The sequence below is a fragment of the Canis lupus genome, chromosome 2 (genome assembly GCF_011100685.1).
Source record: "Canis lupus familiaris isolate Mischka breed German Shepherd chromosome 2, alternate assembly UU_Cfam_GSD_1.0, whole genome shotgun sequence".
Lineage (NCBI taxonomy): Eukaryota > Metazoa > Chordata > Mammalia > Carnivora > Canidae > Canis > Canis lupus.
In genome coordinates, this window is record NC_049223.1 from 21,898,509 (window position 1) to 21,913,567 (window position 15,059).

The 15,059-nt window shown below is 38.7% G+C and overlaps 1 long non-coding RNA gene across 2 annotated transcripts in view; it reads right to left on the reverse strand.

Moving 5' to 3' along the window:
• The window catches only part of LOC102156435, a 44,680-nt gene that overhangs the window by 4,820 nt on the left and 24,801 nt on the right, over window positions 1-15,059 (reverse strand). For both annotated transcript variants that reach the window (XR_005355294.1, XR_005355295.1), the window contains exon 3: window positions 4,747-4,864. This is a non-coding gene — a long non-coding RNA (uncharacterized LOC102156435). The remainder of the gene's footprint in view (window positions 1-4,746; window positions 4,865-15,059) is intronic.

The window sequence follows — 15,059 nt, forward strand, 5'->3', positions numbered from 1 at the left end:
AACTGTGGACATTCTTCTTTGATACTCTACCCAAACATGACAAGTGGTCGTTTCCTAAAAGCTGCAATCTGAAACCACATTGATAAATTTTTAATTAATTAATTATTTTTTTAAAGATAGAGAATGAGAATGTGAGAGTGGGAGCACATTAGTGTGGGGCAGAGGCAGAGGCAGAGGGAAAGAGAGAATCTTAAGCAGGCTCCATACTCAATGTGGAGCTGGCTGGGGCTCAGTCTCATGACCCTGAGATCATGACCTGAGCTGAAATCAAGGGTCACACACTTAACTGACTGAGCCACCCAAGTGTCCAATATATTGATAAACTTTTCATACTCCATTACATTAAAATCCATTGGCCTATCTTGAACTTTGAATGGATCTTTTACTTGTGCATCATGTTGTAACATCATGCATTGATCATTTGGAAAATATTAGTTCACTGATCCATGTGAATCTTCCAAATGTTGACACACTTTATTACACAATATTTTAAAAATCACTTCCATTAGTATCACCCCCTGAATCTCATCAGAAAAGCCTTTTAATTATTGGGAAGCTATTAAGCTCATAGTGGCAAACACAATTTACTAATTGTAAAATGCTAATTGTCACTGAAAGCGCATATTTTATCACTAGCAACAAATATTGTCAGTTGTTTTCTCTAAGAGACAGGCTTATTTTGTTTATTTGCAAGAAAACATCTGCCAAATACCCAAATCTGAATAATCATATTTGTCCGCTGGTTATTATTTTAAATAAAAGTAGTGCCTCATGAAAAAAGAGCTAGTTCAGCTTGCAATTCAAACAATTACAATTACAGTGCTTTTCCTGAAGCCAACCATCATACTTCAGTACACAGCAGAAGTGCTTATGTGTACTTCCCATTTTATCATGCAGATTATTAAAAAGGTGTCTACTCGTGTCAAGATTTGGTAAAGTTAAATTTTACTTTTTTATTAAGAACACTTTTAAAATGAAACTGGCTTTTGTGTTTGTGACTGCAAGGGGGTGAAGAATATGACTCCTTGTGCAATTCAGTGACACTGCTTTGATTCCTGACAACACATCAGCAAACTTGCTATTGCTTTTGTACATTCAGCACAAATGTCAACTTTCAAAAGGTAATATATATATTTCATGTTTCACTTGTAATTTTTATGGCACAGGGTTTTGTAATAGGAGGTAATTATCTTGAAGATCATATGGAAGTATACATTTCCAAAAATAGTCATAAAAATAGTGAAAAAATATAGAGGATTGTTGCTTTTGGCCTGAAGGTCTAACTGCCAAGAACTACTGTCCCACCATAAACAACTAGAAAAACAGGCAAGATATATGAAACAACTATTTTTCAGACATTGGACAACATGCCACACAGGGTTATGATTCCTAAGAGAAGGAAAACCAATGAGGTGAGTCCTAGCCCAGGATTACTCCCAGAGGCAGCTTCCAGGAGACAGCATCAGTATAGAAAATCTAAACAGCACCCAATGTCTCACTGAGTTGAGGGAAAAGTGTTGGCAGATTGAAGAAGCTACATTTATAGGGGCAGGATACTAGAAAGAAAAAAGGTGTTCAGGGGAGAGCTCAAGAGACCTACAGAGGAGACCTTTCAAATCACTGGTCAAATCCTAATCTGCATATATTTGGATGAAATTCCCAAGACTGAGTAAAGAACCGCCATAAACAGTGGGACGTGCAAAGCCCAGAGCTCACACAGAGATGGGCATTTTCCCAACATAGGATGAACTCTTCAGAAGGGAATCGCCCAAGGAGTGGGGCTACTGAAGACTGCTTTGATTCACCCTAACAAAGCAGAAAAGCAAGCCTCAAAAGGATCAAATGATTCCAACTAACTTAACTTCCTGTTGGATAAAAGGCCAATATTTTTTGAAGGAATATAACAAAATCCAGCACCAAAAAACATAAAAATTCAGTGTCCTGAAATCCAAATAAAATTATCAGACATGGAGAAAATATAACCCATAACCAGGAGAAAAGTCAATCGATATAAAAAAGCCTAGAAATGACAGAGATGATGAAATAGGAAAGCTTGTATACCAGCTATTATAAATATGCTCCAGTTACTCAGGAATGCAGAGGAAAACACAAATATAATGAAGAGAGAACGAGAAGAAAACAAGACCCAAATGAAACTTCTAGAGATGGGACAGCCCCAGTGGTGCAGCGGTTTAGCGCCGCCTGCAGCCCAGGGCGTGATCCTGGCGACCTTGGATCGACTCCCCCATCGGGCTCCCTGCATGGAGCCTGCTTCTGCCTCTGCCTGTATCTCTGCGCCTCTCTGTCTCTATGAATAAATAAATAAAATCTTTAAAAAAAAAAAAAAAGAAACTTCTAGAGATGGAAAAAAAAAGAAAAGAAACTTCTAGAGATGAAAAACATAGTATCTGAAACGAAATGAAATAATAATAATATAGCATGAGTGACCAGTGAAACAATACCAAGCAGTCTAAGGTACCTGTATTTGGAGCCCCAGGAAGTCAGAGGAAGGGTAGGAGAAGGATATTTCAAGAAACAATGGCCAAATTTTTTCCAAATTTGATTAAACTAGAAAACACACAGATCCAAAAAGCTCATGAACCCAGCAGAAAACTACACCAAAGCACATCATAACCATATTTGTGAGTCCATAGTCAAAAGGACTAAGAAGAAAAAAAAAAAAGAAGAAAAAAAAAAAAAAAAAAAAAAAAAAAGGACTAAGAATATCACGATGATAAAGGAATATGTTTAAAGCTGCCCCCCAAAAGTCATTATGTAAAGGGGAGCAAAGGAAGGAATGACTATAAAGTTCCTATTAGAAATGACACAAGCTAGAAGACATAGGACTGATATTTTTAATGTCACAGGAAAAAACTATCAATCTAGAATTCTACACTCAGCAAAAATATCTATTAAAAATTGAAATAAACTAAAGATATTTTTTTTCAGACAAAAAATGTTTAGAGAATTCATCAACGAGTCTGTGCTACAAGAAATGTAGTTCTTGGGGCACCTGGGTGGCACAGTCAATTAGCTATCTGGCTCTTGGTTTCAGCTCAGGTCACAATCTCAGGGTCCTGAGATCAAGCCCCTCATGAGGTTCTGTGCTCAGTGCCAACTCTGTTTGCCCCTCTCCCTCCCCCTCTACTCCTTCCCTCTCTACAATAAATAAATAAATCTTTAAAAAAGAAGGAAATGTTGAAGTTTTTCATATGGAAGAAAAGTTATGCAAAAGGACTAAGAATAGTACAGAAATGCTACACATGTGGATAAAGTATAAAAGAATTTTCCTAATTGTTTAATCTCTTCCAAAGAAAGGTAACAAACTCTTTAAATCAATAATTGCATTAAATATAAATTGCTTAAACGGTATAATTGAAAAGCAGAGATTATCAGGTGGACTTAAAAAAAAAACAAATAATACCTAACAATATGATGCTCACAAGAATCCTAATTTAAATAAAAAAACACAAATAAGTTAAAGGTAAAAGGATGGGAAAGAAGATATGCATGCCACCATAAGTAAAAAGAAATTGAGTGTGGCTATATTAATATCAGACAAAGTAAACTTTAGAATAATAATATTATTAAGGAGAAAGAGGGGTATTAAGGTGTTGAAGTAACAAGAGGACATGCAATCCTAAATGTGTAGGTACTTAATAACATAGTATCAAAATACATGAAGAAAAAATTGTTAGAGTTGAAAGGAGAAGTAAACAAGTCCACAATTAAAGGTAGAGATTTCGATACAGTACTATCAGTAATCGATAGAATAAGTGTACAGAAAACCAGTAAGAATACAGTAGTCTTGAACACCATCCATCTCACATGAGCTAATTACAATTTACAGAACATTCTACCCTGAATTTCAGAATGCATACATGCTCTTTTATTTTTTTAAATAAAAAATGAGTGAGCTCTACACCCAACATGGGGCTTGAATTCATAACCCCAAGATCTAGAGTCACATGCTCTAGTGAAACAGCCAGGTGCCACTATACTCACACTATTTTATTTTATTTTAAATATTTTATTTATCTATTCATAAAACACACTGAAAGACAGAGAGAAAGAAAGAAAGAGGCAGAGACACAGGCAGAGGGAGAAGCAGGCTCCATGCAGGAAGCCTGATGTGGGACTCGATCCCAGGACCCCAGGATCACGCCCCTGGCCAAAGGCAGGCGCTAAACCACTGAGCCACCCAGGAATCCCCTACACATGCTCTTTTCAAGTTCATTGGAATATGCAGTAAGACAGACTATATTCTGGGACATTAAACAAGACTCAATAAATTTAAATTTTTAAAATTTAAAGTTATTAAAACCATACACAGTATGTTTTCTGATAACATACTAAATTAGTAATCCATAACAGAAAGATATCTAGAAAAATCCCCAAATCCTGCAAAATAAACACCCTTATAAATAACCCCTAGAATCAAAGAAGACATCACAAGGGAAATTAGAAAGTATTTTGAACTGAATGAAAATTAGAGCACAGGGTATCAAAATCTGTGGGATATTAACAGAAATCTGCAGACCCTAATAGATTCACTGGAGAAGTTACCAAATATATAAAAGAGAATTAACACAAATTTTAGGCAGTTACTTTCAGAGAAGGGAAAAGCAGGGGATGCCTCTCAACTCATTTAGCGAGGCCAGCCTTCCCCGATACCAAAACCAGACAAAGATAGTACAGAACAACAAACCCACATCTTTCAAAAACTTTAGACACAAAATTCCTTACCAAAACATTAGCAAGTTGAATCCAGCCATGTATGAAAAGAATTATATCCTTTAACGAAGTGCTATGCAAGGGTGTGGTTCAACATCCAGAAACCAATGTCATCCACTGTATCAATAGGCTAAAGAAGAAAAAGCATGTGACTATATTAATTGACAAAGAAAAAAAGCATTTTACAAAATCCAACACCCACAGCAAAAGAAAGCAAACTTGGAAAAAGGGCATTTACAAAAACCCCACAGCTAATACCATATTAGATGGTGAAGGACTAAATTGTGTCACCGTTGGGTTGAGGTACAACCTGAATGTATGCCAACTGATAAATGGATAAATAAATTGTTGTACAATCCATCCAGAGGAGTTCTACCCTACAATAAAAGGGAATTAACAGCTAAGACAGGCAGCAACATGAAAAGGTTTCAAAACATGATGCTAAGGGAAATATCTCAGACATAAAATACCATGTCTTGCTGATTCCATGCACATGAATTCTTTTTTTTAACAATAAATTTATTTTTTATTGGTTTTCAATTTGCCAACATACAGAATAACACCCAGTGCTCATCCCGTCAAGTGCCCCCCTCAGTGCCTGTCACCCATTCACCCCCACCCCCCACCCAATTCTTTTTTTTTTTTAAGTAGGCCCCACACCCAGCATGGACACCAAGGGGCTTGAACTCATGACCCTGAGATCAAGACCCAAGCTGAGATCAAGAGTCAGATGCTTAACCAACTGAGCCACCCAGGCGCCCTTCCATGCACATGAATCCTTAAAAAGTTAAAACTATAGTGATACAAAGCAATTAGTGATAGCAGGAGCTGGGATTTGGGCTGGCAATTGAATATAAAGGGGCAGGAGGAACGTTTTTTGGGGGGGATGGAAATATTACATATCATAAAGTGGTAAAAGAAACATTTCTAGAACCTCCCTAAACTCCCTATCATCTGATACATTCCACACTGTGACGGGATCCATTCCTTAGCATGCTCTATCATTCTCTTCTCCTGTATGAACCACCACACCCCAAAATATACACACTTCACCAGTTTTTTGAGAAGGCCTATTTGTGACAAAAGCTGCTACAGTTGAGAGCATCCAAAAGGGAGGGATAAACATTGCAAGTTGATAGAAGCAGTGGTCATGAAAAAAGCTGGCTATAAACAGCCCGTAAGTGTTAGAAAAATCTATCAAAACACATTTATATGCCATATTTCATCAATTTTAAGATGCTTTTTTTTTTTAACACATTTTAACTTCTTGAAACAGGGATGCATCTTTCAATTGGTGACATCATGCCATTATAATTGAATGTGTTTATGGGGCGCCTGGGTGGCTTAGTCAGTTAAGTGTCTGACTCTTGATTTTGGCTTAGGTCATGATCTCAGCATTGTGAGATCGAGCCCTGCAACCGGCTCTGCCCTGGGTATGGAGCCTGCTTAAGATTCTCTCTCTCCCTCTGCCCCCCTCCCTAAAATAATAAAAATAAAAATAACAATTGGGTGTGTCTATTTTTCTTAGTAGTAAATTTTTCCTAACGGAGCACCTTAGAATTGATGACTTCGACAGAGTCAATAAACTGCAGAACAGCTGGACAGAGGATGGACTGGTTTTTGCTGTGGCTGACAAGGGTAAGACATCAAAGATGAGAGATGATTCCAGAGTCCAGAGGACTGGAATCCATGCCCTGGGACAGAGTCTCCATGTTATGTATAAAATTATCAGCCCTGTTGCCACCTATTCCTGTCCCCAGTTAAGGCTGAAGAGGTACCTTGGCAAGTGGTGCAGATAGACTTTGGAACAGGAAGTCACTACTGAATGGCTAGAAGAGACAGTAGTAGGGAAAGGTGGTAATGAGCAGGTCCCATCTCCAGCAGGTGGCACCACAAAGAGAAAAGATAAATGGAGGCACTTGGGCCTAGCTTGCTCAAGGAAGAGTACAGTCGGCTGATTGCATTATGAAATTTGGTAACTAACGACCTTGCCACTGTGCTACTAGTGGACTAGACAACAGAGCCTCCGTACTATAATTAATCTTTCTGGACTTCAGTTTCTTCATCTCTAAAATGAGGAATAATAATAATACCAACCTAAAAGAATTAGATGTTGATTAAAAAGAGATAACACTGGAGCGTCTCGCTGGCTCAGTCAATGGAGTATGTGATTCTGGATCTTGGGGTTATGAGTTTGAGCCCCACACTGAGCATAGAGATTATTTAAAATCTTTAAAAAAGGGAGAGATAATACAAGTAAAGGGCTAAAAATACTGTCCGGCATATATAAGTATTCAATGATTTATGTATCATTATAGTCACTTCCATAAATATTTTAAAATTCATCCATTCATTTATTCAACCTTTTAACATTTACTTAGCAGTTATGATGCTAAAACCTGAATAGTTTATTGTAGTTTGTTACTGTTCTTTGTGTCTTTTTAATCTCCTTAGCAATGGCCAGTGGCAAATGCCAATTTCTCCTGATTTACTAATCCTTCTTAATATATTTTATTTCTGTTCCATCATCCTGCTACTTAGGCAACTGGTTGAACATACAGGGCCATAGTTTTTACTCTTTACATTAAAAATGATACTACTGACTCTTTGTAAAATATACCCTATCAACAAAGACTTAGAAAGATGACTAAGACTGAAGAAAGAAAAATAAAGAGTAGAGAGTGTCTTTGTCACATAAGGAGGTGTGATTGTAGGCCAGGCATTTGCAAAATAAAGATAATACTTAACTGGCAAAGATTTTGACAGAAACAAATGAGATGATAGATGTCAAAAGGCATAAATTTATTATGATGGACTCTTAATCATAATAGATTTTTGTTAACAAAAATAACATGATATGCCAGAAACTAATGTTGTATGTCAATTATACCTCAATTTTTAAAAATTAAAAAAATGATTTTCCTTTGACTGATTATAGTAGTTAAATGTATTTACACAGTAACTTCCTACTGAAAAAAATCCCCAAGTTTAATTCTCCAAACTCCTGAGAGAGCCAAGGGACAGAAATGAAATATGACCCTGAGTGTATGTAACATTTTTTACTGTACTGATGAAAAGAATTTTTTAAGACTTATTTATTTATTTTAGAGAGACAGAGAGAGAAAGTGCAGGAGTAAGCCCAAAGAGGGGCACAAAGGGGGAAGGAAAGTGACAAGCAGACTTGGTGCTGAGCAGTGCCCAAACCCCCTACTGGGCTTTCTCAATTTCATGATCCTGAGATCATGACCTGAGCTGAAATCAAGAGGCGGATGCTCAACTGACTAAGCCACCCAGGCAGCCCTGAAAAGAAATTATCCAAGATGTATTAATGGGCACTAGTGCTAAATCTAGACTCTATATCTCTTATTTCTCAACTTTGTGTTTCTCTCCTTGTATTTTAAGCCCCTTAAGTCTTTCAAAAGAAAAAAATATATACACAAAGACCCAACACTTCTCATCCTGGCTGGCCTTTAGAATCATCTGGGAACTTTAGAAAAATACTAATGCCTAGCCCTAGCCCTGCATTCAGAATCTCTGAATGTGGAGTCTGAATATTGGTCATTCAAAAAGTTTCCCAGGGGATCCTTATGTGCATCCATTGTCAAAAATCACGAGTGGAGAATTCAACATCAGCTACGCAATTTCAAAAGCATGCACGTACCCTTTCCAATGTCAGCTTTTCTCCTGAAATGGTTTTGTTGAGTATAGACTTCATATAAGGCACAGCACTGGGTGCTGACTACCATGGCATCCTTTTTTCTGCATGCCATTCCCCTTTATTTGTACTTTTTTGAGTGTGGTTCATAGTCTGCCTTGTTGTATAGTTATTTTTGTACTTATTCAAGCCATCTTTTATAATATCCATCTCTTGGGGGCACCTGCCTGGTCAGTTGGAAGAGCATATGACTTTTGATCTCAGGGTTGTGAGTTCGAGCCCCACCTTGGGTATACAGATTACTAAAAAATAAATAATTTTTAGAATATCCCTTTCTTGAGGACAGGAACCGTGACAGTGCCCTTTCATGGGAATTCTCTGCTTAATGTTTTAGTTGCCCACTCTTTTCATCTCACCTTGGAACACCTTAGAACCTGTATTTCACCTTCCCAGTGCTCAATCCAACCACATATCTCCCTTTGATTATGCCCATTTTCTTTTCTTATGTGCACCTCTCACCTCCACATAATTTAATTTTGTTCTCAGAGAATTTCATTGATTATTTGTCTTCATTCTTTCAAATGTTTTATCTCCCAAATATTACCTAAATGACCTTACAGTTCTTCCTCTCCGGCCATGGCTCTTCCCTGGCTTCACTCTTTCCCACTTCCTACTATCTCTTTGCTCAATCCCTTCCCCCATCACTTAACCACCCTTCTTTCTAAATTCCCCATAGGAGGCATTAGTCCCATTCAAAGGTATCTGTTGCCAGGGGTATGGAGCTGGGGTGCTCAGGAGTGGGATGCTTTGGTCAGTTTTGATGAGGTGTTAATTAGAGCTAGACCTTAATATAAGGAAAAGGGTAGCAGTTGGTGGAGGGGGACCTGGTCATTCCACACCCAACAGGCATGATGGAGGACAAGACAGGGGACAGAGAATAGGAGTGTTGTCAAAATGCTATGTGGAAGAGGTAAGTCAAAAAGAAGAGCCAGCAAGTTCATGGATCCAGCCAAGAGGAAACAGGTTAGAGATAGAAACAGAGAAGAAACACAGGTAACAAAGTGCAGAGATCAGAGTCCATGAGCAAGACTGTTAGATGAATATTATTTACAGCTTCCTAATTGCACTCCACACCTCTTTCTGCTGTACCCTGTCAGTCTTAAAGTGTTCATACTTGAATGGTTTCTGACTCTGCTTTCTATAAACCATAGACTGGTTTACTACTGGTGGTAGTAGACTGGAATTTTGTGGGGTAAAAGAGGTGAAAATTTCTCTAGAGCTATGTAGTCCTTATGGTAGATGGTAGACTGGTATGTTAGTTTCTTTTTTTTTTTTTATGATAGTCACACACACACGGAGAGAGAGAGAGGCAGAGACATAGGCAGAGGGAGAAGCAAGCTCCATGCACTGGGAGCCCGATGTGGGATTCGATCCCGGGTCTCCAGGATCGCGCCCTGGGCCAAAGGCAGGCGCTAAACCGCTGTGCCACCCAGGGATCCCGGTATGTTAGTTTCTTATATGTGGTTCTTATTAGCAGGGTTAGGGGGAAAATATTTGCCATAAGGAGGTAATGTCAGCTGCTATGAGGGCAAGGCTGAACCAGGCATACTTGTTGACTCAAAGAGGTAGAAGCAAAGGTAGTCCTGAGGGTAAATGAAAATCATTGTAAAGAGAAATACAAGTCCATGCTCAAAGGACAGCACCAAGTATGAGATCAGAGGGACAAGTATATGCCCATAAACAGGAGGTGAGGCAAGAGATCAAGAGCCAAAGGCATTAGAAATATCTTCCTGAAGCAGAGTGTAATCCTGAAATAAATATTTGGCATTCTAAACTGTGCACAATATATCAGAGCAGAAATTCATTTACCTTGAGAATCAGACTCATGTGCTAGGGGTAGCTGACCAGTTTAAAGATACAAAGACAAGTTAATCTCTTCCAAGAGGTCCCTCCCATCAGACAGGATAGACCTGGAGCTTCCCATCTGGGTATTCTTCACAGAAATGGAGTTGCTCTCTGGGCTGTGTATGAGTACCCCTTGAGCATCCTTCAGTCTCGGTCCCTGTCATCAGGCCAGAGTTAAAACTATTCTTGGAGGTTGTGGGTACATCAACCTCACCAATCACTTGTTTGGGGCCTCATATAAGATTGCTGGGGTGCGTCTTTGGGGTGTGTAATAGTCTTTGGGGTGTGCTAAAATTTAAGGTAGAAACATACGAAGTGAGGAATTGAACATGGGAGGCAACCAGAGTTATGGATTTTGTCATTACAAAGAGGCCCAGATTCTCAGACAAGGACAGATGAAGAGAGTGGTAGAAGGATGGCCAGGACATCTCCCATCTGACTCATTTCCCTTACTATTTGGTACTTACTGACTCTGGCCTTGTATTATAACGTCTCCTGTGATGCTAGAGGGTGTCCTGTAGGTGTTTCTGAGTGGCCTGAGCTCCTACATTGATGTGACCAGGAGCTGGGCTCACAGAGGCTCAGGATAATAGCAGGAAGAAATGGTGGTAAAACAAGAAATACCACAAAAGGGCATTCAGGGGGGAGGAGTTAAAAGAGCTATTACATATAAATTCAGAGGTTATTTCTGGACTACTCACTTATCTGTTCATCTTTGCCACCATGAAGGTATACAAAGACTGCCAACTTTCCAACCTCCTCTGGAAATTACTGTCCTTAATAAATCCTGTAGCTGCATAAAATTATCTGGACCCTAAATTCTGGCAGCTTCCAAATGTCCCAGGAGAGTCATTAATGTAGATGATATTTCAGAGCCCATTGAGTCAAATGACTTAAGGTCTTTGAGAACAGCTCTGCCCTGATCTCCTCTAACAGGGGCAAGTAGAGGTTATTTATAGGGTCCACTGAGGGCCCAGGGCCCTTCTCCCTCAGCAGCAACTTGGTAAAGCTGAATGACAGCTCTATCAATAGTTCTTCCTTTGCCTTACTTCAACTACCCTCCAATCCCCAAAGGTAAGTAATATCATCCCCAGAGCAAACAAGACATGGAAGGATTATGTAACTTGCCCACAGTCATACAGCTATGAGCAAAAGTCCTAGAATATGAGCCCATATTTGTCTTAGTTCAAAGTCTATAATCTTACCAAATAAGTTAGTACTGCCTCAAAGTAGAGATGAGGAACAGTATTGGAGGACAAAAAATCACAGCTGAACACTGTGTCAGTGAGACAATGGTTAGGGCTTATTGATTTCAACACTAATTCCCATCACAGCCAAAAGGGAACAGAAAGTGAGTATAAATTATGGCCACCTGGTTGTGCAGAGGAGCACCAGAGCCCAGCTATGCTAGAAATCAATATAAATCCAATGCAGAGATTTTCAGTAAGTAGGTCTTCCTTGGAGTGCCTGGAAAAAGATGTTTCTATTGTTGTTGCTTCTTTGTATTTTTCATCAATGGCCAAATCTGCTTTTGCTAATGAAATGATGACTTTCTCAAAATAGCTATATTTATACTCACTCAAAACTCATTCCAGGACATAGGAGATATGACAACACCAATAAATTTGTTAAAATTATCATTTAAATGAGAGAAAGAATTAGTCTCAATAGGAATCTGGATTATAGAATCTTTAAAACTAATATGATCATGTTATAGAAATTTGAAAAATAGAGAAAAAACATACATAATTCCAGCTCTACCACCATCGTTACCATTTCATATAATTTATATACATATTTTATATGCATATTTACTGACTTTGTAATAATTATGTACATATTTTATACCGTTTAAAAATTTTAATTACAGTATAATTAACATACAGTGTTTTTTAGTTTCAGGTATACAATATAGTGATTCAACAATTCTGCACATTACTCAATGCTCATTAAGATAAGGGTATTCTTTAATCCCTTTCACCTATTTCCCTCATGCCCCCACCCACCTCCCCTCTGGTAACCATCAGTTTGTTCTACTACATTTAAGAGTCTGTTTTTTGGTTTGTCTCTTTTGTTGGTTTGTTTCTTAAATTCCACACATGAGTGAAATTATATGGTATTTGTCTCTCGCTTATTTCATTTAGCATTATGCTCTCTAGATACATCCATGTTGTTGGAAATGGCAAGATCTCATTCTTTTTTAGAGCTGAGTAATATTCCATTGTGTATATACACCACATGTTCTTTATCTGTTCATCTATCAATGGACACTTGGGCTGCTTCTGCAATTTGGCTATTGTTAATAATGCTGCAATAAACACAGGGTACAAATATCTTTTCAAACTGGTGTTTTGGTATTCTTTGAGTAAACTCCTAGTAGTGGAATACTGGATCATATGGTAATTCTATTCTTAATTTTTTGAGGAACCTCCATACTGTTTCCCATAGCAGCTGCATCAGTGTGCATTTTTACTATCCTGCTTTTTTCCCCTTTAATATACATCATAGGCACTTTTCCATTTTGATTAATGGCCTTCTTAACAGTTTATTTAGTTGGTTATACAGCATTTCATGAAGTGGGCTACAACTAAAATTTACTTAAATCATTCCTATGCTGTTGGATATTTAGGTCATTGCAAGTTTTTGCTGTTATAAATTATTCTGCAGCGAACATCTTTATGCAAATGTATTTTACTGGCATAAAATGTTAAGATTTTCTTGTTATATTCACTATTACTCTAGGCTTGATCTTAAGCATCACATCTCCAAATTAATAGGTTAACATGCTAGCCAGTCCCTTTCTTCCAATCTGTCCTGTATAACACTAAGAGATTGTTATCCTAAAATACCACTTTTATCATGTCATTTTCCTACTTAAGATATTCTTATTTGCCTGTATTATATGTGGTATGACTAGACTACTCTATTAGAACCCTTACAGACCAAAATGTGAAGCGTGTTGGGCCCCCAAAGGCTAACCAGCAGGAACCAGGAAATAAACTAGAGCCAGTGGAACTAGATTCACCAACCCAGGAACGAGAGTGGGTTCCTAAATGCATGTCAGTTCCACTAGAGCAAGAAAAACTTGGGTTCGGTTCAAGTTGGATCCACCCAAGAGGTCTTATCCATCAAAGACATGGCACTGATGGTCACTGAGGGGTGGTAACACACACAGTCAAGCGGAACCAAAAATTAAAGTTCAAGATAAATTTATCCAGGTTGAACGAGACTTACAGTAGGGTGAGCAGTGTTAGATACCCAGGGGCACAGGAGCCAACATAAACTAGATGGGATCAGAGCCCAGTCAAATTGGTCTTGGTTGGGATCCCTGGGTGGCGCAGCGGTTTGGTGCCTGCCTTTGGCCCAGGGCGTGATCCTGGAGACCAGGGATCGAGTCCCACGTCGGGCTCCCGGTGCATGGAGCCTGCTTCTCCCTCTGCCTATGTCTCTGCCTCTCTCTCTCTCTCTCTGTGTGTGACTATCATAAAAAATAAAAAATAAAAAAAAGTTGGTCTTGGTTTATGGCATGGTTCCAGAACTACCAGGTTACTAGAGTGCAAATAAGGAACCAGGGGAGAAGCCCAGTTGTATAAACTAGGTCCACGTAAGGGACAGCACGAAGTCTGCGCCTGTAAGCAGCAAGCAGTGCTCAATCCCACAACTGTATGATCATGATCTGAGCCAAAATCAAGAGTTAGACACTCCACTGACTGAGCCACCCAGGTGCCCTGATGTTGCAGTCTTAATGCAAAGGCAGCTTGGAGGTAGGATTTCTTCCTCTTTGGGGAATCTCAGCCATTTTCTCTTAAGACTCTCATCTGATTGGACGACGCCCACAACATTATAGAGGGTAACTGTTTTACTCAAAATTCTACTAATTTGAACACTAGTGTCATTGAACAAACAACCTCTACAATGGTGTTTGACCAAACAACTGGGTGCCATAGCCTGGCCAATATAAAATTAACCATGGCAGCCACTGAAATGAGTTCACATCACTCAAATCCTGAGTATGGAAGAGAAAGATAACTGTATCTTTTCCCAATTATTCCAAGATTATGGGACCAAACACAAGGTTCTCATCCTTACATGTAAGTACTCATTTCTCATGGATCCTGAATACAACTCTTCTCCTGCTGAGTCAGGTCAGCTTTGCCTCTATCATTCACCAATAGATCATGGCCACTCCTGCTGCTGTGAATCCCAATTTCTTTGCTTACACAGACTTCTACTACCTTCAAGAACAAGTTCACAAGAATGCTTCTCTACCAAGATTTCTGTCATATGTGGGCTCAAACCTGAGGTGGCATTTCCCTTCTGACTAAATCCGGAATAAAAGATATAATGAGGCAGCAAAAAAATCCACAGAGGAATGAAACCTGGAGCTAGAATTTTTTCCTCTACAAATTAGCTAACCTGAAAGACTAGCTGTGCAAGGAAATACATTTGAGAGAGCCATTCTCTACCTATTCATGATGCTCAAGAACACCGCAGTATCTCTTCAAGGTCAAGAACATTTATTTATAGCTGAGTCCTGCTTCCTTTAAGTTTTTCAGTGTTGCATCATATATTTAGTTGACTACAGCCAAATTAAGCACAGATAATAATATACAGTTGATTTTTATTGAGAGAAAATTTACATGCAGTTAAATGTTACAGATCTTAAATGTGATTAAGTAAGTTTTGATTAACATATACACATGTGTAAACATCACTTCCATCACTCCAACTCTCTCCTCATGCACGGCTTTTTAAATAGCCTCTC